Genomic DNA, 23980 nt, shown 5'->3' with positions numbered 1-23980 from the left:
AAAGTCTCCCATTATTATTGTGTGGGAGTCTAAGTCTCTTTGTAGATCTCTAAGGACTTGCTTTATGAATCTGGCTGCTCCTGTATTGGGTGTATATATATTTAAGATAGTTAGCTCTTCTTGTTGAATTGATCCCTTTACCATTATGTAATGGCCTTCTTTGTCTCTTTTGATCTTTGTTGGTATAAAGTCTGTTTTATCAGAGACTAGGATTGCAACCCCTGCCTTTTTTTGTTTTCCATTAGCTTGGTGGATCTTCCTCCATCCCTTTATTTTGAGCCTATGGGTATCTCTGCACATGAGATGGGTCTCCTGAATACAGCACACTGATGACGCTTGACCTTTTATCCAATTTGCCAGTCTGTGTCTTTTAATTGGAGCACTTAGCCCATTTACATTTAAGGTTAATATTGTTATGTGTGAATTTGATCCTGTCATTATGATGTTAGCTGGTTATTTTGCTCATTAGTTGATGCGGTTTCCTCCTGGCATCAATGGTCTTTACAATTTGGCATGTTTTTGCAGTGGCTAGTACTGGGTGTTCCTTTCCATATTTAGCGCTTCCTTCAGGAACTCTTGTAGGGCAGGCCTGGTGGTAACAAAATCTCTCAGCATTTGCTTGTCTGTAAAAGATTTTATTTCTCCTTCACTTATGAAGCTTAGTTTGGCTGGGTATGAAATTCTGGGTTGAAAATTCTTTTCTTTAAGAATGTTGAATATTGGCCCCCTCTCTCTTCTGGCTTGTAGAGTTTCTGCCGAGAGAGCCGCTGTTAGTCTGATGGGTTTCCCTTTGTGGGTAACCCGACCTTTCTCTCTGGCTTCCTTTAACATTTTTTCCTTCATTTCAACTTTGGTGAATCTGACAATTATGTGTCTTGGAGTTGCTCTTCTTGAGGAGTATCTTTGTGGCGTTCTCTGTATTTCCTGAATTTCAATGTTGGCCTGCCTGGCTAGATTGGGGAAGTTCTCCTGGATAATATCCTGCAGAGTGTTTTCCAACTTGGTTCCATTCTCCCCGTCACTGTCAGGTACACCAATCAGACATAGATTTGGTCTTTTCACATAGTCCCATATTTCTTGGAGGCTTTGTTCGTTTCTTTTTTACTCTTTTTCCTCTAAATTTCTCTTCTCACTTCATTTCATTCATTTGATCTTCAATCACTGATACCTTTCTTTCAGTAGTTGATCGAATCAGCTACTGAAGCTTGTGCATTTGTCACGTAGTCCTCATGCCACGGTTTTCAGCTCCATCAGGTCATTTAAGGACTTCTCTACACTGGTTATTCTAGTTAGCCATTCATCTAATCTTTTTTTCAAGGTTTTTAGCTTCTTTGCGATGGGTTCGACCTTCCTCCTTTAGCTCGGAGAAGTTTGATCGTCTGAAGCCTTCTTCTCTCAACTTGTCAAAGTCATTCTCCTTCCAGCTTTTTTCCATTGCTGGTGAAGAGCTGCGTTCCTTTGCAGGGGGAGAGGTGCTCTGATTTTTAGAATTTTCAGTTTTTCTGCTCTGTTTTTTCCCCATCTTTGTGGTTTTATCTACCTTTGGTCTTTGATGATAGTGATATACAGATGGGGTTTTGGTGTGGAAGTCCTTTCTGTTTGTTAGTTTTCCTTCTAACAGTCAGGACCCTCAGCTGCAGGTCTGTTGGAGTTTGCTGGAGGTCCACTCCAGACCCTGTTTGCCTGGGTATCACCAGCGGAGGCTGCAGAACAGCAAATATTGCAGAACAGCAAATGTTGCCGCCTAATTGTTCCTCTGGAAGCTTCATCTCAGAGGGGTACCCGGCCATGTGAGTTGTCAGTCTGCCCCTACTAGGGGTTGCCTCCCAGTTAGGCTACTTGGGGGTCAGGGGCCCACTTGAGGAGGCAGTCTGTCTGTTCTCAGATCTCAAACTCCATGCTGGGAGAACCACTACTCTCTTCAAAGCTGTCAGACAGACACATTTAAGTCTGCAGAGATTTCTGCTGCCTTTTGTTCGACTATGCCCTGCCCCCAGACGTGGAGTCTATAGAGGCAGGTAGGCCTCTTGGAGCTGCAGTGGGCTCCACCCAGTTTGAGCTTCCCAGCTTTGTTTACCTACTGAAGCCTCAGCAATGGCAGGTGCCCCTCCCGCAGCCTTGCTGCTGCCTTGCAGTTTGATCTCAGACTACTGTGCTAGCAATGAGCGAGGCTCAGTGGGCATGGGACCCTCGGAGCCAGGTGCGGGATATAATCTCCTGGTGTGCCGTTTGCTAAGACCCTTGGAAAAGTGCAGTATTCGGGTGGGAGGGACCTGATTTTCTAGGTGCCGTCTATCACCGCTTCCCTTGGCTAGGAAAGGGAATTCCCTGACCCCTTGCGCTTCCCAGGGGAGGCAATGCCTCACCCTGCTTTGGCTCACACTCAGTGGGCTGCACCCACTGTCTTGCCCCCACTGTCCGATGAGCCCCAGAGAGATGAACCCGGTACCTCAGTTGGAAATGCAGAAATCACCCATCTTCTTCATCGCTCATGCTGGAAGCTGTAGACTGGAGTTGTTCCTATTCGGCCATCTTGGAACCACCCCCTATATATATATATATTTTTAAAGACCAATGGCGCCACATGGCTGCCATTATCCTATATCAATAGTAAAGGCTTGTGGTACAGAATTGGGATATGAACTGGATGCTGTTAGGATCCATTTTGTGGAAAAGGGTAAAAGGTGGAATATATTATGCTGAATCATAAATGCCTACACAGGAGTCAAAATCATATTACAGGTGATAAGTTAGAGACTGAACAGAGAGTACATGCCCCCTGCCACTAGCCAATTTTATTTCTGCTGAAAGACAGACGTCATATTGCCAGATCTTCAAATTTCTCAGCAGAAACTGGTTTTAAACATGGTGCTAGACTCACTTCAAACACTTCCTGCAATAAAGCAAGTAAGTACGCTGCATAACACAGCAATTTTTTTAAGCCACAGCTAAGGTCATAGGAAAGCAAGGGAAATCTTCAGGGGCTGGAATTAAGGAGGAAAGTTGGATATGAAGCCTTAAGCCCAAGCTGATACTGCTGCATCGTGGGGAGAGAAGCCAGTCCTGGCAACAGGGCATGTGTTTAGTGGCAAGAACAGAGGAAACAGGGCCTGGGTCTCCTCAAGAAGGGAGTGGAAACCAGACCCCCAAACAAAGATGGGAAGCTCAGAGAATAATGTATCCAGTGAAAACTCTGAATCCAGAATCACTCTGCCCATCAGTTCAGTGAGGGAAAACATGGGGTGGTCCCATTGGCCTGGTGCTGGGAAAGTTCTATGCTGAAAACACAGCACCATGTGGATCCGGAGTTTGGGATTTTAGTATTTGTGCAGCTAGGAAACCCCTACACTGAGGAACTAACATAAAAAGTGGTGACATGTCAGTGATTCCGAGGGGTACCTGGTACTGCATCCTCACTTCAGGAAATGCATAATGACAGTTTTCAGTTAAAGTGCCATGGAGAAAAGTCGACATTCAAAATTTTAAAATTTACCAAGAAATGATCTGCGCTGAGCCTCAGTCAGCAGGGAGAGCATCCTTCCAAGAATTTCAAGTGATAGATAAAGTAAGTCTCTTTTAAGATATTCTGGCACACAAGGAGAAACCAAATCCACACAGGGAAAAATACATTATCAAAAGAGACAAGGCAAACTGGAATTTCCTGAAATAAAAATAAATACTGAATTTAAGACATGATGGATGAGTTAATAAGCAAACTTGAAATATCTGATGAGGGACTTGAACCGGAATATGGAACTGATGATACTACCTAGAATTCAGCATAATATGGAAACTATGAAAGACATATTAAAAGGTAGGAAGATAAAAATGAGAAGGTCTCCCAATCTACTAATAGAAAATCCAGATGAATAGATTGGGAATTCCAGACTGAGAGAACATTGAGAATGGGGAAGAGGCAATATCTGAAGATATTTGAGAATTTCTCAGAACTAATAAAAGATGTGAATTTGCAGATTCAGACATACATAATACAAGGTAAATTAAAGCTATCCCACACTAAATATAGTAACTATACAATACAAAAGACAAAAATATGATCTCAACCAGAGAAAAATATTTCTTTTCTTTTTTTTTTTTTTTTTGAGATCAAGTTTCACTCTTGTCACCCAGACTGGAGTGCAATGGCACAATCTCGGCTCACTGCAACCTCTGCCTCCCGGGTTCAAGAGATTCTCCTGCCTCAGCCTCCCTAGTAGCTGGGATTGCAGGCGCCCGCCACCATGCCTAACTATTTTTTTTTTTTTAAGTACAGATGGGGTTTCACTATATTGGCCAGGCTGGTCTTGAACTCCTGACCTCAGGTGATCTGCCCGCCTTGGCCTCCCAAAGTGCTGGGATTACAGGCGTGAGTCACTGCGCCCAGCCCAGAGAAAATAATTTCAAATTCCTATAGGAAAAAAAGCAAACCAAGAGTAGGTTTCTCAACAACAGCAACAGAAAGTGCATTAGGCTGTTCTAGCATTGCTATAAAGAAATACTAGGTAATTTATAAAGAAATGAGGCGTATTTGGCTCATGGTTTTGCAGCCTGTACAGGAAGCATGGTGCTGGCATCTGCTCAGCTTCTGGGAAGGCCTCAGGAAGCTTCCAATCATGGTGGAAGGAAAAGAGGAGCAGGCAGGTCACCTGGCCAAAGTAGGAACAAGAGTGAGCGGGGAGGTGGCACACACCTTTAAACCACCAGATCTCAGGAGAACTCACTCATTATGGTGAGAGCAGCACTAAGGGGCCAGTGCTAAACCATTCATGAAGAAACCACCCCCATGATCCAATCACCTCCCCCAAGGCCCTACCTCCAACACTGGGGATTACATTTCAGCATGAGATTTGGACTGGGGACATACATCCAAACTATGTTAGAAACCATAAGGAAATCGAAAATAATTTCAGCATTCGTGAGAGAGAACATTTTATCCTAGAATTCTATACCTACTTAAACTATCATACACAAATGAGAACATAAGGCCTTTGTACAAAAACTGAATGAACCACTAACAGCCCTTCATTAAGGCTACTAAAGCATATTCTCCAGAAAAAAGAAAACTGATCAGACAAAGTAAAAATGAGACGCATGGTGGAAAGTAAGTAAAGAACACGAGTGATATTTAATGAGCATTGACTACAGAAAACAACAGCAAAACTAACCACACTCAACGACGGTTAATTCTACTGGAACAAAAGTTAGAAGGAACTGAAATACAGAACAATAGCGTAAGAAAGCAAGGGGATTCTAAACTCACTGTATTGTTAGAAAGAAGGATGGACAGTATTAACTCCAGAATTTGTACATTAAGAAATGCATATTAAAAATTTAAGGGTAACATCTAATGATAGAAATAAAATATAAGCCAGTAGACAGAGAAAAGAAAAACAGTTCAGAGAAACTGGAGCTCCAGAATTATTTTATAATCACAAATAATTGAAATACACACACACACACATACATACATACACACGTGTGTACACTAAATCCCTCAAGGGGCTAAATAAAACATGCCCATAACCCATCAGGTTGTAAACTCACACTAAGGTGTCTGCATCAGGGGTTTCTGCTAAAATTACAGGGATCAAGGGACATCAAACAGTAAACCAATGCTCATTGCAGGGAGGTTTATGTTTAAGGCCTGCGGGATTCTTCACATTTTTTACTGAAGGTCTTTTGACTCCATGTTACTTTCTTAAATCACCATGAATGTGTTGGGTTGTGGGACCTGGCATCTGGGCAATTGGGTTTTTATTTCTTGTTGACCTGGTAGCAACACCCTCGATTTCATCTTCAGCCTCCCGCTTCCACCTCTATTTATTCCCCTTTTCTTCAGTTCTCATGCGACTCCAGCCTGCGCCTGCAGGGGAGCGGAGTGGGAGCTGGTGCACACTCATGGTTTTTAACAGTCTGAAGAACTATGTTTATTGCTCTTCCAGCTCCCAGCCTTGTTTTAACTTTTGCCTGCTCATTTGGTTTTTATTTTTACTTTAAAATTTGATCTTCAACTTCTAGGCTTTCCTCTGAATTTTGTTAGCTCTAGTTTTTTTGTTTGTTCATTTAAACATTTGTTTTAAAATCTTTTTTATTTCACCTATCTTTTTCTTCACTGGGGCTTTGAAATTATCCGACATTTAAATATTACCCTCCTGGGCAGGGCATGGTGGCTCACGCCTGTAATCCCAGCACTTTGGGAGGCTGAGGCGGGCAGATCACTTGAGGTCAGGAGTCTGAGACCAGCCTGGCCAACATGGTGAAACTCTGTCTCTACTAAAAATACAAAAATTAGCTGGGCGTAGTGGTGCATGCCTGTAATCTCAGCTACTTGGGAGGCTGAGGCAGGACAATTGCTTGAACCCAGGAGGTGGAGGTTGCAGTGAGCCGAGATTGTGCCACTGCACTCCAGCCTGGGCTACAGAGTGAGACTCTGTCTCAAAAAAAAAAAAAAAAAAAAAAAATTGTCCTCCTTAATTTTAATTTTCCACTTACCCCATGGTTAATGTTTTTGTGTTAATCTCTTAACCTTCTCACCTTTCTTATCTGTTTTACCTTCTCTTTTCCTCAGGCATTTTCTTTTCATTTCTTTTTTTATTGGTTTATGCTTTTAAGACCACATTAGGTACCTGGGGAGATCCAGAACACTTCTTGGTAGTTTGGCCTGCAGTGGTCCTCTTGGGCCCCAGGCTCTTCTGAAAGGTCACTGTTGTACCCACTGAGGGTGCCTCCCTGCAGGAAGGCAGCTTCCTTCCCTGCGCAGGTTCCTGGGTTGTGGAATAGTGCACCTCCTGGCCGTCCCACCAGCCCTTCTCGGAGATGAGCTCCTTGAGTGGGACCATGGATTCTGGGCAAATGGTGCCCATTAGCATGTCCTGGACAGGAGGAAACAGATGGCCGCAGGAGGCCCCTGCTGCCTGCTTCTCTTCTGGTCAAATGGAGGAGGAGCCTCAGCCTAGCTCAGATGCCTTGCTCACACCCACTACTGCTCAGTTTCTTATCTCTAGCAGGGAAGGCTCCCCCACACCCACAGACCTTCAGCAGCCAAAGGAGGAAGCTGCCACCTTCCTACTAAGCAGGTGCGGGCAAGAGGCCTCTTCTGCTGGCCACATTCATGGCTCCAGGCGCGCAGCAGAGTGTCGGGAGGGCTGGGTTCCTGGAGCTGGAGAGGGATGGGCTAGGAACAGGGCTTCCAACAAAGGAGGGGCCTTGTGCTGAGCTCATCACGGCTCCTTCCAGAAAAGCCCTGGTTCTCACCAGCCAGGGATAAATTGGTATTGAGTCTTATTTGTTCCTCCTTCAGGAACCACGTGGGAATATAGATGATGAATCAGAAAGGTTCAGGCATTCCTGGTGCCCGGCTGTGTGTCTCAGCTCTCATCCCTGGGCAAGCCCTGGCAGCATCCTCTGGCCAGCAGGCAGCACACTCCTGTGGGCCACAGGCTTGTCAGGCTGTGGGGGGAGGTCAGTGCCCAGGAGCAGTCGCAGCCTTGACAGACAGAGGTGGAGGATGGACCACCAGTAACTCAGAGGAGGTCCTATTCCACCTGCCATGGTCACCAGCAGGACGGGGGCCCACTGCCCAGCTGGGAACAGCTGATGACGAAGTGTGTGTTGGCCAGCCTCCCTAAACGCTCACTTCCCACTCCACTTCCAGTGCTTTCTGGCATCACTTCCCATGCAAGCTACATGCACCCAAATCACTCAAATCCTTATCTCAGGGGGCTTTTGGGGAGCCCATCTAAGATACCTGGACCCTCTTGCCAAATCCTTCCTTTATTCTAGAATCCCCTCATGACTAAATGAGCTCCGAGGCTTCCTTGCCCACTGCCCAGCTTCTCTGCCTGTGTAAGTGACTCAAACCTGTCCCCAACGTGTGACTGGGGCCCACAGGGCTCAGGTGTGCCTGGCTTTGGGAACCGATGTGGGACTGCCTGGGACCACACTAACGTGGCTTGCCAGGTCCTGGAGGAGCCACTGCCTTGGACACCACAGCATCAGCGGATTTGAAGTAAACCAGAGGTAACCCATGGGAGCTTTTATTTTAGATGTGGCCCATCCCAGATTAGGCCCACAGGGCCATAGTTCTATCCCAGCAGCAGGGCCAGGCTGGGCTTCCAGAGAAGGACCTTTTCTGGTGGACCTTAATAGGACTTCAAGAGAAACTTCAGAGTCTGAGATCTTATTGCTTTAGTTTTCAAAGAAAAAAAAATAACAGTGCCAATACCCCAAAGCACTGGCCACCCTCAGCTGTGGTGGCTCCAGGGGGACTGTGGCCATGCTCTCCCTCTCTTTGGCGCTTGGGGGAATTTCTATCTCCTAAACCTGGAGTGGTTTCCTGACAACTCAGACGTGGCATCACAGTCATGCTTTCCCTTTTTGGGTATGTGGGTGTGCTGCCGCCTGGCATGTGGCATAGTTAGATAGAGGTTTCACCTCATCTTATTCCACGTGCCCCTCGTCTTATAACTTGCTAAGGATATGGATGCCTGGACAGACAGACGCTTACCTGGGCAATGGGTATGTTCTCAGCTGCAGCCGCGTTCACCTTCATGGAAATTCCTCCCGGAGGTTATTTATGAACCAGACCTGGCGGTGCCAAATTAAGGCACTTAGGATAAACTGGGGCCAGGGCTTGAGAGTTGGTGGGAGCTAAGTCGTACTCTTGGGGTCGGCACTGGAGGTTCAGCATTTGCTATGACTCCTCTCTGATTCCTGCCATCCTGGCACCTATGTTCTGGACCAGTTAGAAAGAAACCATTTCCCCTTAGCAGTGCTGTTTTCATGACTGCATCTAGCTACTACCAAACCACAGAATCTGGCATAATAGGGAGAATGAGACAACTGAAAATGCTTCAACTCTTTTAATGGCATGTCTCTATCATCAGGATTTTTGCAACTTTGCTTCAAGTGCTGCAAGGGGAAAGTCTAGCATCTCACTTTCTATATTTGGATTTCTGATCTTCTAAAATAAGTCCCAGCCCCACTGTGCCCTGATGTCCAGGACTTGGTCTCCTAAGGAGAACACTGAGAGGCATCCAGACAGCACAAACAGCTGACCCGGGCGAGTGGAGTAAACATGGAAACAGCAAATATGGGCGGAAGCCACCTAAGATTGCCTAAGAATGAGGACCCAGTCTGCTCTGCAATTTAAATTTTATTAAAAATGTTGCAGTGCCATTTACAAAAACCCCAGAAGGGAACAATCCATGTGGATTCTTAAAATCCACCCCAATTTAGCTGCTAGGTTGAGTAAGGGGGGCAGATCTGGGGTTTGGATATGTAGGAGCCGCTCTGAGCCCCCCTCTTCCCCACTGAGGGGGTCCTAAACACCAGTGAGTCCAGAGGATGACCGCCTCTCCCCACCAGGTCCGACCTCAGACAAATATGACACCCTGGGCATCTTCCTTCTCCTTGAGAGAATTTCCCCAGGGCTCCCCTGGCTGCGCACCCTTAGCTGGTTTTCCTGCTCCCCAACCAGGTCTTCCCAATGGCTCTTTGCCAGGTCCTCTCTTCAGCCTTTTCCAGCTCATCACCCTGTAGCCCATGGTGCCACCTACCTACCCTGTGCCGATGACCACTCAGCTAGCAAGCTGGACACGCACAGACCCTCTGCTGGCTCCTCACCCACCACGTCTGTGAACAGCCCTGCCGCTGCTCACCTGGCCTTGCCCCACACCTGGGATCTGTTCACCACCTCCTCCATGAAAATCAAAGCATCAACAAGTCCTACTGATTCTTCTCCCTCATCACCCCGGACCAATCTACCATCCTCTCACCCAGGCCACTTCAACGATTTCCTAGTTGCTTCCCCACATCCTTACTGGGCTAGTGCAGCAGTCACCGGGTGTTTCAGAAGGGGAATTGGTTCTGTGGCAGCTCTGCAGGAATTCTTCAGTGACCCAGCTCCCAGGGCACAGACCAAACGTTTTCGTGTAGCTCATGAGAGCCAGCATATGCCAACCCCCGTTTAGTCTCCATCTCAACTCTGACATCCCCCAACTCTCTATGTTCCTGCATGACTGGCCTTCTTTGAAGTAGAAGCTGTTCTTCACGAGCTACAGATTTTAAAGTTTGGATCCAGATTGATTCTGAAGAAAACTGAAAGCTAAGAACATCCGTGCTCCACCACGGGGACAATACAGCCCCAGGTCCCAGCCCCCAGGCAGCCTCCGAGCCACAGATGGAGACCTACAGCCAGGGTGAGGGTGGCATCCAGAGAGGGCCAAGGGAGCTCAGTCGGGCTTGCTTGGGCTTGGGTTTCCTTCGCTGCGTCTCTGTCCTGTCTTTCCCTGTTTTCTTTCCAGGGGTTCCTTTAAGCCTTTTTGCTATGCATAGGGTCTCTTTATTATGTGCGACTTCATTGCTCCCTGGGCTACCTATGCCACAATCTACACTGCAGTGAAACAAGCCATCAGAGAGCCACACCAATGAAAGTCTGCAAAGTATAAAACTGTTCTCCTGGCTGGGCGTGGTGGCTCACGCCTGTAATCCCAGCACTTTGGGAGGCCGAGGCGGGTGGATCACGAGGTCAGGAGACCAAGACTATCCTGGCTAACATGGTGAAACCCTGTCTCTACTAAAAATACAAAAAATTAGTTGGCGTGGTGGTGGGTGCCTGTAGTCCCAGCTACTCGGGAGGCTGAGACAGGAGAATGGCGTGAGCCCGGGAGGCGGAGCTTGCAGTGAGCCAAGATCATGCCACTGCACTACAGCCTGGGCAAAAGTGCGAGACTCCGTCTCAAAAAAAAAAAAAAAACCTGCTCTCCCTTGATCCCACAGATCTGCGATCCTCGTGAAATGTCTTCAATCCAGTCATTCGACAAGTCATGCCCGAGTACGCACCCTGCAATAGGCGCTGCTCTCAGTGCTGGGGGTGGCAGGGAAGCAGCCAGAAAAAGCCTGTGTTCTTGTGAAGCTCACACTTGACCTAAAGATGAGAGGCAGATCATGAGTTCAATGAGTGAGTTCTGCAGATAAGAGATGTAGAAAAGTTAGCACAGGGTCAGGGGGATTGGAGCGCCACGGGGCTGAGATCGTGAGCTCAATAAATGAGTTCTGCAGAAAAGAGCAATGGAAAGCTAGCAAAGGGTCCGAGGGACTGGAGCGCTGGGGGGCTGGGGAGGCATTCCCATTGGGGGATTTTGGGGGATGACGCTCATTGCTTCTATGAGAACTCTGCATCCCATATCAGAGCAAAAGTAGACGAGCTTCTCCTGAGCCCTTGGTCTATTTTTACCACGTGGACACTGTGAGTCATGCTGCTGATTGTGTCTCCCTCTCAGCACTGCTGCTGAGCACACAGCCAGCTCTAGACACCAAAATATATTCAGGGTACTCACCTCCCTCTTGGTTTGATCTCATTTTTCCTAATCTTTTTCCTCCACCTTGTTAGGATCACCTGTGCATGTAGTTAGCTGGTTAGCCAATCTTGTTATATTGCCACCTGTCCACCCTGCCTTGCGTGATAAGTACCGTGCAGAAGCAGTGCATCCCCAGCTATATTTCCAGGCATCGCAAGCTGCCTTCTGGCAGGGGACGCCTGCCTTCCCCCACAGTCCTCAGGAAGGAGCAACAGAGAAGAAAGAATGAGGGCACAGTCTGCTTCCCAAGCTCAGCTGAAGACCACAAAGCTTCTGAGACCCTGACCATGAATCTGTCCATTCATGCATTCCAGATAAAAGGCCCTTGAAACTTGGAAGTGTGATGGGCTTCATGCTATGACATCTTGAATGATCACTGAACATAACTGTGCCGAAGTTCACATCTACTTAATTTACCAGAGTTTAAAGCAGAATTAACATAAATGCAAAGACAAAACTCCCATGTCAGCGCTCTGCTTTCCAGACACGTCAGCAGGCACTGTATGAATCAGTAGTCACTCTTCTCTTCTTCAGTGACCTTTGTATTTTATTTCCTTTAACAGAGAGGACAGCCCCAAGGCCTTCACACCAACCTAACCAGAAGCCAAATGGCAATGTACTTGGAGGATGTGCATTTGATCCAGAAAAGCAAATTAGCATGTTCTTAACAAAGATTTGAATGGGACATCCATGGAACGACACTAACTCTTAAAAGTCACTAAAATAGCTTGCTTAAAAGTCACTGAAATAGCTGCCAGGGTCAAATAAATGATTGTTTCAAAGTCATTCTTTCCCAGCACTCTGCAGGGAAGATTCACTGGTGAGGATTCTGAGAGATTCTGTCTCCCTGACATTCATTCCTGTCTGTGCCCGGGGTATGATTCATCCCGGAGAGGCCAGGACGATGCTCTGTGAATCAGAGCAGCATCGATGCACAGGCAGAGATGCTTCCCAAGAGACACTGCCTCCCACGTGACACATCAAGCCCTGCTCGCCACTTGTCCTGGACAGGATTCACTTAGTGATGGGGAGAAAGCCGATGACGCAGAACAGGCCTGCTGCTTCCACAAGGCTATGACTCCTGCATCCAGGATGATGCCCAAGACCTCCCGGAAGCTGGCCCTGCAACGAGGATCTGAGTGCACACAGTTCATTTGGGAGGTGGTTCCAGAAAGCACTGGGTAGGGGCAAGAAAGGTAGGGAACAGAAAGAAGGTGAGGGGTATGTGCGGTTAAGCCAGTTGCTGCTGCCAGTGGCTGGGGCTCAGCCCTGTGGGAACGTCTGGGGGACTGTGTAGGACATTCACTTACAGCTATCAGGACAGGGGCATCTGCCCAGCAACATCCTGCCCGCCACTGGCCAAGGGCTGCTCGTGGGCCATTCGTTCTCGGCCCTTAGCTTGCCCTAGCATGGGCAGAGCAGTCTCCCCTTGCTGGAAAAGAATCCCCAGGAAAAAGGCCACAGGTGTCAGCCAGAAGCAGCTCGGAGCCTGCAGAGGTGAGTGCCCAGTGGGTACACCTGGGGCACCGGCCTTACTTGCTCTGATGCATAAAACTCTCCAGGATGAGACATCACAAGCGGGTGCTTCTTTAACTCTGTAAGACAGAGGCTAGTGCATGACAGATGAATAATATCGGAAGCACAGGGACCAAGCACCTTACCATGAAATACATCATAACCCCCTGTGACATGGACTTTCTATTACTACCCCCATTTCCAGAAGATGGAACAGAGGTACAGAGAGGCAAAGCATGTCACTGATGGTCACACAGCTAATAAGTGGCAAGGCTGGAATCTGAACCCAGCCGGCGTGGCCTTGGGACCTCTGTCCCCAGTCCCTGCTCTATATAGCTTCCCATCAGAAATGCAGCCACATAAACGGCTGGGCACAGCACAGCTTAGGGCCTGAAATAAGCTTGAAGGGTGATCAATGATATCTGTGAACTGGATTCACAGATTCGATCCACAGAATCCACTCCTGCTGCTCAGAGCACCTCACACGTGCTGTCTTCACTGCCATCCGGGGCTACTGCCCTGTGCATGCTGCAGAGGATATGGAAGCTACAGGTACGACATTTAGATCCCAGCGGAATCGCCATCTTCAAGAGTTTTAGTAGATTATAAGTAGAAGTACAATGTGCAAAGCAAAGCATACCCTACATATGTAAAGTACAAAATAACCTTTACAATATACAAAAATAGATGGAATATGTAAATATGCTGTCTACATAGGTAGATAGATGATATCTACATAGGTAGATAAGTAGATAGATAGGTAGATTTCTTTTCCTAAAAGCTTCAAATTATTTTAGTATGCTTGCCAGTTTAGTATGCTTACCTTTTTTTCAAATTTCATTTCTTGTGTTTTTTAGTGTTTACATGGTAGAGTTGGATAGCTACCCCACTTCTGTTTTCAATATTTCTTCACTAGTTAGAAAACTTTCCCTCAGAGCTTCCCCAGAGTTGTGCATACACCTTGTCAGCCTAAGATCATAAATGCAATTTATTTTGCTTTATGAGGAATGAATCTTCCACAGTACATGCTTCCAAATATAAATCCCACACTCTGTAGTGTCCTCCTTGGTCAGGCAGGTCACTGATGTTCCAATGGACATGGCTGACAGGACCATCATTTTAAAAGCTGAGCTTTAACTAAGCACGTTGTGGAGCCAGACATGAGGTCAAGTCTAAAGAAGGATGCTGTGGTGTCTGCACACAGCAGTGTGCTTGGGTTTTATGATCTGTAACAAGCATGGCACACATCACTTGAATTAAGACAGAGGGAAAAAAAAGAAAGAAGAAAGAAAGAGAGAGAGAAAGAAAAAGAAAGAAAGAAAGAAAAGAATCTGCTTTTGTTTTCCAACTAGAAACAGCCAACTCTCTAAGTTGATACTGAAATGCCTGAACAGCCCAATGTTTTGTGGAAACTCATGGAAAAAGGATGAAAACAGCACTCGATAGAAAAGGACTCCATCCTTTCTTTGGCAACATAGAAGGTTTCTGCCATTTTCTATCAACGACTTCTGTGAATTATATTTATTCACTTTTAAAGAAACATAGGAATCACATTTGGCATCATTTAAAATGCCATTTGAGAGATATACATGCATAAATCAAACATCACCATCACCAAGAGGACCAGGGATGCTAGCAAGTTCTGGTGCTTTTGTCGACACAGATGCACAGAAACTGAGTCTGGAGTCTTTGGCAGCAAACCCACAGTCCGGACACGGCTGGTTGGCTGTGGCCTTTTTTGGGTTCCCTTTCCTGACGCCCACCTTTGGGCCATTTCACTTCTCACTAAATCCGGGGAGATGAGTGGGTATGGAGTGAGCGGTGATGGCACTTCTCAGTGTAGCTATTTGCATTAGAATCGTGAAAATTACTGGCATGATTTATAAGGCATCTATTACCCCAATCCCTTGGCTGATAATCAGGAATCAGCCTTACATATATTGATATGAACTGTGTATAAAGATTTTCATTGTGTTGTATAGAATTTTTACATGATGGGAGCGTGTTCACTCCTTGCCTTATCAAGGATGCTTTTGCTTTCTTGCTTTCTCTCCCACCAGTGAGTAGCCACTGCCCGGGCAGGGCGTGGAGAATGGCTGTTTGGACAGTTAGGTTCTTGGCAAAGCCAGTGAATCTGGACAGGTACCGACTCAGTCTGTACATGTCACTTCTAGTCCACATTAGTTGCTGTAAGTGTTTACGTCATCACAGGTTGGCACATGTTGGTAGTTCTCTCATGTTCATAGGTAAACATCCTAATCGTCATTTATGGATGTATGCAGTGCAGGCTTGCCTGGGTAGCAGAGGAGGGTGGTGGTGAATATGAGTTAATTATCCTTCGACACTGCCAGAAATAACTGTGCCACTGGGCCTGAGAATGAGAACATAAAACCTCATGTCCTGTTCCTCCTCTGACCACTTGTGGCTGAACTGGATCAGGAAAGACTCCCATCTTTCACTAGGCTGAGCACAGTGGCTCACGCCTGTAACCCCACCACTTTGGGAGGCTGAGGCGGTCGGATCACTTGAGGTTAGGAGTTCGAGACCAGCCTGGCCAACATGGTGAAACCCCATGTCTACTAAAAATACAAGAATTAGCTGGGCATGATGCTGCACACCTGTAATCCTAGCTACTCGGGAGGCTGAGGCAGGAGAATCACTCGAACCTGGGAGGCAGAGTTTGCAGTGAGCCGAGATCGTGCCACTGCACTCCAGCCTGCACTCGCGACAGCGAGACTCCGTCTCAAAACAAACAAACAAACAAACAAAACAGGAGAAACTAGTGCCTACTGAGAGTCTACTGACTGGTGTAGCCACTGGGGAAAACAGTTCCTCAAAAAACGGAAACTCAAACTACCCTATGACCTGGCAATCCTGCTTCTGGTTGTGTGTCTGGACGCCACACACCCGTGTTCCCTGCAGCATTCTTCATAACAGCCAAGGCACGGAAGCAGCCTAAGGGCCCACTGATAGACAAATGAAGGAAAAAAAGGTGGTGTACACACCACGGAACACTGGTCAACCTTACCAAAGAGGTAAATCCTGACCTCTGTGACATGGACAAGCCTGAAGGACATTATGCTAAGTGAACACGGCTACACACAAGGACACATCTACATATATGACATGAGGAATCCTGAAGAACATTATGCTAAGTGGAACACGGTTACACACAAGGACACATCTACATATATGATATGAGGAATCTAACATAGTTAAACTCACAGCAGCAGAGAGTGGAATGGTGGCTGCCAGAGGCAGGCAATGGGAGATGGGAACGGGGAGGTGTTGGTCAAGAGGCACAAAGTTTTGGTTATACAAAATGACAAAGTCCTAGCAAGCTACCGTGCAGCTCAGCGCCTATGGCTAACGTAGAAATTTAAAGGACAAAATTTTAAGCACTATATAATATACACTTATAATTTTGCTAAGAGGGTAGATCTTATGTTAAGTGTTCTTATCACAAATACTACTACTAATAATAATAAATAAACAGGGTTGGAGGAAGCTTTTGGAAGTGATGAATAGTGATGAAGTGATGGCATAGAGTATGTTGATGACTTCAGGAGTGTACACTAAGGTCCAAATTCCTCAAGTTGCACACATTAAACATGCACAGCTTTTTGTGTGTCAATCAAACTTCAGTAAAGTCGGCTGATTTGTTTTTGTTTAAAGAGTCTGCTGACTGGACACCTCTTCAGGGCCTGGGCTATGAGATCAGCATGTGGGAAACCACCCTGGAATGAGGGCTGTGAGATTCTGGTGTTTAAATAACCTGCCCGTGCCTTTGGCTGATGGCCAAGTCTGCTCTATATGACGGCCTGTGTTGAGATTCCAGTGTAAGATCATGGGTCTGGACAATCCAGGTTGAAAGAGCTCTTTACTGTCAGCACTTAGCCATTGTTTTCCATCTCGTTCAGGCAGAAGTGGATCCACAGATCACATATAAAATCAGAATAGTGCATGATCTTCAAATACACTCTGGGGCCATAAGCTAAACTCTGCTCTTCAGCCCCTGTAGCTGACATTCTTCACCAGCTCCTGGTTTTTCTTTTTAACAGCAGTGGGCCCCAGGGTTGCCTAGAAGCCCTTGTATCCATTTAACTTTGGGCAGAGACCCCAGGTTCCTGAAGAAATGCTGCTTTTCCATCTGTTCTTACCTCCCCTCTGTATGGCATGGGCAGTACAGTGCACATAGAAGACTAGTTCAATCCCTTCCAAGACCCCAACTGCCCTGAAATCTAAGAAGCCCATTTGTGATTTAAAAGAAAACAAATACTAAATTAAGAGAAACCGAGGCCGGGTACAGTGGCTCACACCTGTAATCCCAGCCCTTTGGGAGGCCAAGGTGGGCAGATCTCTTCAGGCCAGGAGTTCAAGACCAGCCTGACCAAACATGGTGAAACCCCATCTCTACTAGAAACACAAAAATTAGCCAGGCTTGCTGGCACACACCTGTAGTCCCAGCTACTCGGGTGGCCGAGACACAAGAATTGCTTGAACTGGGAGGCGAAGATTGCAGTGAGCCGAGGTCGCATCCCTGCACTCAGCCTGGGCAACACAGAGAGACCCTGTCTTAAAAAAAAACAAAAACAAAAACAAAAACAAACAAACAAACAAACAAAACAAAGAAAAGAAAAGAAAAAGAGAGAAGCAGAAAAAACTTACTTGATTCACAGGGCCTGGACGTCAATCATCTCATTTCAAATATGTAAAAACAGAATAATAAAATTCTGATAAAATTCTATCTCCTAAGAAAACATGAGCTAGCAATGAAATAGTAAATTAAGCAAATGGTATTAGTGCTACTGTGAAGATATAAAACTCTAACAAGCCTACTAAGGCTGGATCTAGAAACTCAAAGGTACCAGGAGGATTTTGAGGGGGAAGGCGCAGAAACTGAGAATTAGAAATAGATAAAAATTACATCACTAAAGAAAAAATAAGGGTAAGAAAAATCTTAAATATTTAAAGTACAAAAGTGAAAGCAAACAGATCTTTTTTTCTCCCCCAACTCTGGGGATATTGTGTCAGGGGAGATTGTGCTTTAGTGTCAGGATAAGCTTTACTGTAGATCTGGGAAAGGAAACTAGTATTTACCACACTGTGCTGTGTATTTTCACATACGTTATCCCAAGTGATCATCTCACTAAGCCAAGTAGAAATGAATTATGATGCCCATTTTATAGATGAGAAAACAGATGTTCAGAAAAAACAAAACAAAACAGTATCTTGCCCTGCATTACAAACCTGGTCAGTAAGAGTTACACCCAGGTGTGCCCAACGCCAAAATCCACATTTATTCCACTATATAAACCCATGCTTTTAGAATCAAAAAGGATAAAACCTTAAGGAATTAAATTTAACAAAAGAAATGAAACATTTTTCTGCTGAGAGCTACAAGACATCTCATTGGAAGAAATCACAGAAGACCTAAGTATATGGAGAGATAGCCGTGTTCATGAACCGGAAAACTGAGTATCATTAGACGGCAACACTTCTCAAACTCAGCCATAGATTCAATGCGGTCCCATCAACGCCACAGCTGGCAGAACGGACAAGTGTATCCTCACATTAACATTCACAGGGAAAAGCGAAGGATGGGTTCCCTTTCTTGCTGTTCCTGAAATATGCAGTCAACCCCAGTTTTTAAAAACAGAGATATGGCCGGGCTCGGTGGCTCATGCCTGTAATCCTAGCACTTTGGGAGGCCGACGCGGGCTGATCACGAGGTCAGGTGATCGAGACCATCCCGGCTAACATGGTGAAACCCTGTCTCTACTAAAAATAACAAAAAATTAGCCAGGCATGGTGGCGGGCACCTGTAGTCCCAGCTACTTGGGAGGCTGAGGCAGGAGAATGGTGTGAACCCGGGAGGCGGAGCTTGCAGTGAGCCGAGATCGTGCCACTGCACTCCAGCTTGGGCGGCAGAGTGAGACTCCATCTCAAAAATAAATAAATAAATAAATAAATAAATAAATAAAATAAAAATAAAAACAGAAATAATAACTACCTCCATTTCCCAGGCAGCTCTCCTTGCCCAGCATTTGGCCAGGGGGTTGGCCCACCTCACCAATGTGATTGCATGTGAGTCCCGTCAACTTTAGAACTCAATTACTCTCGTTTTGTGCATGAAGAACGTGAAGTCCTAGTCCTAGGACTTGATCCTTGTTCTGTCCAAATAAATCCCCAAGGCACTTTCTCAAGGGGATGTTCTCTGGCGTGTTTGTTCCAGCTATGCGCATTGCTGTTGGAGGCTGGGTTGTGAGTCAGCATCTCAGGGAAAGGTGGATCATCACAGCCGCCCTCCTGGTCCCAGACCACAGGCCACATTCCCAGCCTCGCTGCCATTGCATGACAGAGAATCCGTCAGCTCGGGAAACTGGATGAAGCGGGCTGGGACTATAACTGGGGTGATGCCTGAGGGATAAACTGGGGTGGGGGTGGCCTTGGATAAGTGTCATGTGCAGTGAATGGGGAGGTGACCCTCTAAAAGTGGCCAAGTGGCTGGCCTCCAGCAAGCCAGGGGCAGACCAGAGGGCAGGTCAGAAGTGAGCTGAGGGCCTGGAGGGTAGTCCTGTCTTCTGAAACAGCTGACAGGAAATCCACCCTCCCTTCTGATGTCCCTGAGAATGTCATAAAAGTGGGTCACAAAGTTTAAGTGGCAAATCCCACCCTAGTAGAGGAACATGGCCATTGTACTGCGTCGTATCTTTGTCTTAGTTTAAATTTACAGTGTTAAGCATAATAAATACAGCTGTCAATGACCATGACTACCGCAGATGCATTAGTGACTGTTCTTGTAACTGAGTTCTACCTTTTTAACTGACCAGAGCACGGTTATAGAATGAATGAGAACCCAGGACCTGGACTGAGGCAGCAGGAGTCACTCCTGACAGAGGGTCCTACATTAATGCAAAAACTCAGAGGGCTGAGGAGGCCCTGCACCCTGCCAGGGAACCAAGGGCATTTCTGGGCCTCCCTCAGAGGAGAAGAAGGCCACCAGGTCCTTTCTCGGGACATGGAGCAGGCTGGAGGTGCCCGTCACATCTGAGGTCCCCGAAGCCAGCACAGCAGGGGTTCCTCTGGGCAGTCAGGCCAGCCTTCTGCAGGGCAAAGGGACAGGGTGAGTAGGGTGGCTCCTCAGGGCCCCGGTCCCTGCTGCCGCCAGTCCTGCCCACCCTCCCAGCCACGTGCACCTCTCCCGGGGAGGTCTGTTCCCTGCATCCTGTTCTTCCTCGTCCCTCAGGGCTCAATTTCACAGATGTTTGGTGGCACCAGTCCCCCAGGAATGAGTGATGTCAGCACCAGGCACCCTGTCCATTCACCCACCACTGCCTACGCCACTCTCTGTGACTTCAATGCCCACCCAACGTGCTAGCTTCTTGAGCTCGTCACGCCCCACTTCTATCATCTCTCCTGCTGCTCCTCCTGAGCCGTCCACTCCCACAGCCACCCTCGGACCTGCCAGCTCCTCTAGCTGTGTGGTTCTAAGGCCACTCTTCTCAGCATTCCTCCCTGCTCACGCCCCCAGCAGCTTCCCTGACACTGTGCGCTCAATCCTCCATCCTTCACTATCTTCCCTTACACCGCGAGTCCCACACACACTGCCCTGCTGTGCTGCTCAATCTGTACTCAGTGATCCAGTCCTCGGCCGTGCGCGCCGCCCCGCCCCGGCCCTCTTCCCTGCCCTTGTACTCTGCTGGTGAAGCCTCTGTTGTGTTCAAACCCAGTTCTCTCCCAGATCCTCCCTCCCCATACCCAGCGAGCAGGGGTGTGGCCGGGATGCAACCAGCCAAGCTGCCAGAGCCAGGGATCTCAAAAGGCCAGTGTCCGAGGCTCTGTCCCGAGCTTCCAGGGCTGGGTCTCCTCCTCTGGGCCTCCACACGTTGGGATGACTCCAAGACCCCTCCTCTATCTTTTCTTCCTTCTCTCACTACCTACTGAGCACGGCCAGCCCGGGGGCTCAGTGCTCTTCCAATGCTGGTGGTGACTCCAGCACCTGGCCACACCTCCCCTCTGAGCTTGCGGCTGCCCAGTGGTCCCCTGAGGGTGGGGTAAAGCTCCTCACACTACAGTGTCAAGACAGAGCTCTGCTCCTCCTCCACCACCCTCCACTGCTCACCAACTCCACTGAGCATTCGAGCATCTTCTAGGTGCTAGATTTCAGGCCCCGTTGACAGAGCAGTGACAAAACCAGACAAAAACCCTCTCATGGAGCCTGCAACTCAAAACCCTCAAGGATATTTAATATTGGGGAAGATGTAGTTAAAACAAATCTACTTAAACCAGGAAGCAAACTTCACCACAGTGTGTGTACCTGCATGTGTGCATGTGTCCATGTGTGCATGTGGATGTGTGTGTGCCCATGTGTGTGTACCTGTGTGTGCCTGTGCATGTCTGTGTGTCCACCCGTGTGTGTGCATGCGTGTTTCCATGCCTGTGCGTGGATGTGTGTGCAAGTGCATGCGTGTGTGCCCATGCACGTGGATGTGTGCACACGAGGGCCAGTTCAGCTTCATGCCAATAAAGGAAACCCACAACTAGGAAAGTGAATTTGCTTAGCTTTTAACATTATTTGGATTATAAGTATGTGCTAATTGGAGTGAAAAATGATCAAGTGTCATTTAGGTTTGCTTGTGTAATTTTTCCAACGAAATTGACTTTGACACAAACAGGAAAGAGAATGACTTATGCAGAAATATTCAAAGGTTTCCCTAAATTTTCCGAGGGCATCTCAATATTTTGATGGCCTTGAATTTCAATATCCCTTACCTGCCTGAAGCCTTATAGATTTTCTCTTCTCCAGTCATTAGTGAAATTAGCACAACAGGATCATCCCCACCAATGCTTCAATCTCACACAAAGCCATGCCCAGCATCGTGTGCATCAGCACCTTGAATTCCTGCCACTTTGCAAAATGTGTCAGTTCTTTTGCTTAGAGGATTTGGCTTTTAGGTTGAAGGGCGCAGTTGGACTTTGGCTGGATGCAGGGAGAGGCAAGGCAAAGGGGAAGGAAGATGGAGAAAGGGGGACGGGTGTGCAGGTGGTAAGCTGGGTGCTGGGCCCCTCCCCTGGGCAGCCCTTTGGTCTTATAGGCCTCTCACACTCCAGCAATGTAGCAGGGGAAGGAGGGGTGGAGGGGGCGGTTGTGGGGACTGCACTAAGGATCTAAGGACCCTATCTGAGGCTGCTCTTACACTCTCTCCCCAGCTCAGGGTTAGGCGGGGGATTATGCAAATCTGGCTCAAGCCAGCCTCTGAAGAAAACAGAAGGCAGTGCTGTCCTTTATCCTGCAGGGGAGCCACTGTGAGGTTTTGTTTTTCCTTTGAAACTTGGAGGTTTACCAAAGTCTTTCCCAAGATAGATGACAATGCACATGTCCCCTGTGGTGGCCAGCCGCTGATCTTGAACCAGACAGCAGAGGCAGTGGGGCTGGGCCTACCCTCCTCATCTCCCAGCCACCCCTTAGCAACTCTCGCTGAAGACCAGGCTCAAGGGCTGCTTTCCGTGTTCACTGTGGCTACTTGGCAGAGCCCCAACCCTGACAAGAAACCAAAAGCCCACCAGAACAGCGAAAAGGGGTGGGCACATTCCAAGGGGGTGTGGATGGAGAAGGCTCTCCCCAGCGTCCCTGCAGTGCCTGGAGTTTCACTGTGGACACGGACGCGACAAGATGGGAGGATCTGTTCACACGGAGCCGGCCGGGGGCCTCCTGACTGGGTCACCTGTTAGTGGGGTCCTCTCAGCAGGCATGTGCCTGGCTCTGCCTAGGGCACATGCCTGCTTCAGTCCTATTTTCATTCTTTCCACCTGTCTTCAGCATTTCTTGTTCTTGTATTTTTTATGGTTTTTGTTTTGTTTTGCTTTTGTTTTCAAAGACTACTTGCATTGAAGGAAACGATGAGCTTCCTGATGGAAGATCCTCATTTTCCATTTTGTTTTCTTCCCAGAAAGTGCATGACACAAATCTTGATGTGCCCAGGAGCTCAGAGACTTATGACTTAGTGAAATGTCTTCAAGCATAACCATACTTTTAATTTCCTCCAGATACTCCAAAGTGCTGTCAAGCTAGTGTCCTTTGCTGGTGTTACGGTTGGATTTCCTACTTTGCCATTTGACTGTAAGGTCAGTGTCAGTGTTGGGTCTGCACCTGGAAGCCACTGAGGGATGTATATGTCACATCCCCTGGCATTAGGAACGTGACGGACCTTGTCCTGGGTCTGCTATGGGGATGGTGACAAGGCAAATCCCTCCTGCAGCAGGGCATGCTGCTAACCCTGTGCGCAGCTGTGCCCTGGGCCGGGCCCTGCGCTGTCAGAATCAGGAGCTAATAATATCAAGGCAATAGCATCTGAGGCTCGCCACTCTTTCATCTTCTGCACCTGTCAACCTACGGCAAGTGAACTGGCGTTGTTCGGACATGACTGGCCCTGCAAAAAGACTCGGGCATCCTGTCCTCTCCTGGCTGCTCTCCCAGCCTGTACAGACCTCTGTTCTCCAGGGGCAACCCTTACTTTGCTTTATTAAGTATTCCACGAGTCACCACTTGTGCCTTCAAAGAATTCCCAAAATGGATTGCGGCTGACCTCACACTCACTGGAGCCAACTGGTTAGCATCTTAAGGACTGAGGCAGCGGTGCTTGCTGTTGAAACATATTTTCCGTATGTTTTACTATCAATCCCATAAGGGTTATTGCACGCCATGGCGCCTGTCCTTTCCTGACCCTGGTCCTCAATGGCCAACCCTTACCTGCCACAGCAACCAGATGCACGAGAAGCTCCAGGGGCCATGACTCCATGGCACCTCCCTAAGTGGGCTCAGTACTGCCGCTGGGCTCTAAAATGTTGGCCCAGGCCTTCTCCTCTGGGATTTACTTCCTCCCTGGCCCCACCTCCACTCACACTGGTGCAAATTTCCAGACTGTGGGGCTTGGCTTGCTGATTGACATCTGCCTGCCCTCCTCTGTGCTGCCCTGGAGCCTGGCGCTTCCAGGTTCCTAGCAGAGCTTCACTTGCCATATGAAGGGCTCAGATCAGCCCATTCCCTGGTGCTAGTCTTGGATGAGGCGCTGAGGCCCCACATAAGGAGTCCTAGCCACAGC

General features: G+C 47.6%; 1 protein-coding gene across 6 annotated transcripts in view; it reads right to left on the bottom strand.

Moving 5' to 3' along the window:
- SYNDIG1 (synapse differentiation inducing 1) overlaps window positions 1-23980 on the bottom strand; it is a 206034-nt gene that overhangs the window by 161102 nt on the left and 20952 nt on the right. The window lies entirely within an intron of this gene.

This window comes from Pongo abelii, chromosome 21 (genome assembly GCF_028885655.2).
Source record: "Pongo abelii isolate AG06213 chromosome 21, NHGRI_mPonAbe1-v2.0_pri, whole genome shotgun sequence".
Taxonomy (NCBI): Eukaryota; Metazoa; Chordata; class Mammalia; order Primates; family Hominidae; genus Pongo; species Pongo abelii.
This window is presented reverse-complemented; position numbering and strand designations above follow the sequence as displayed.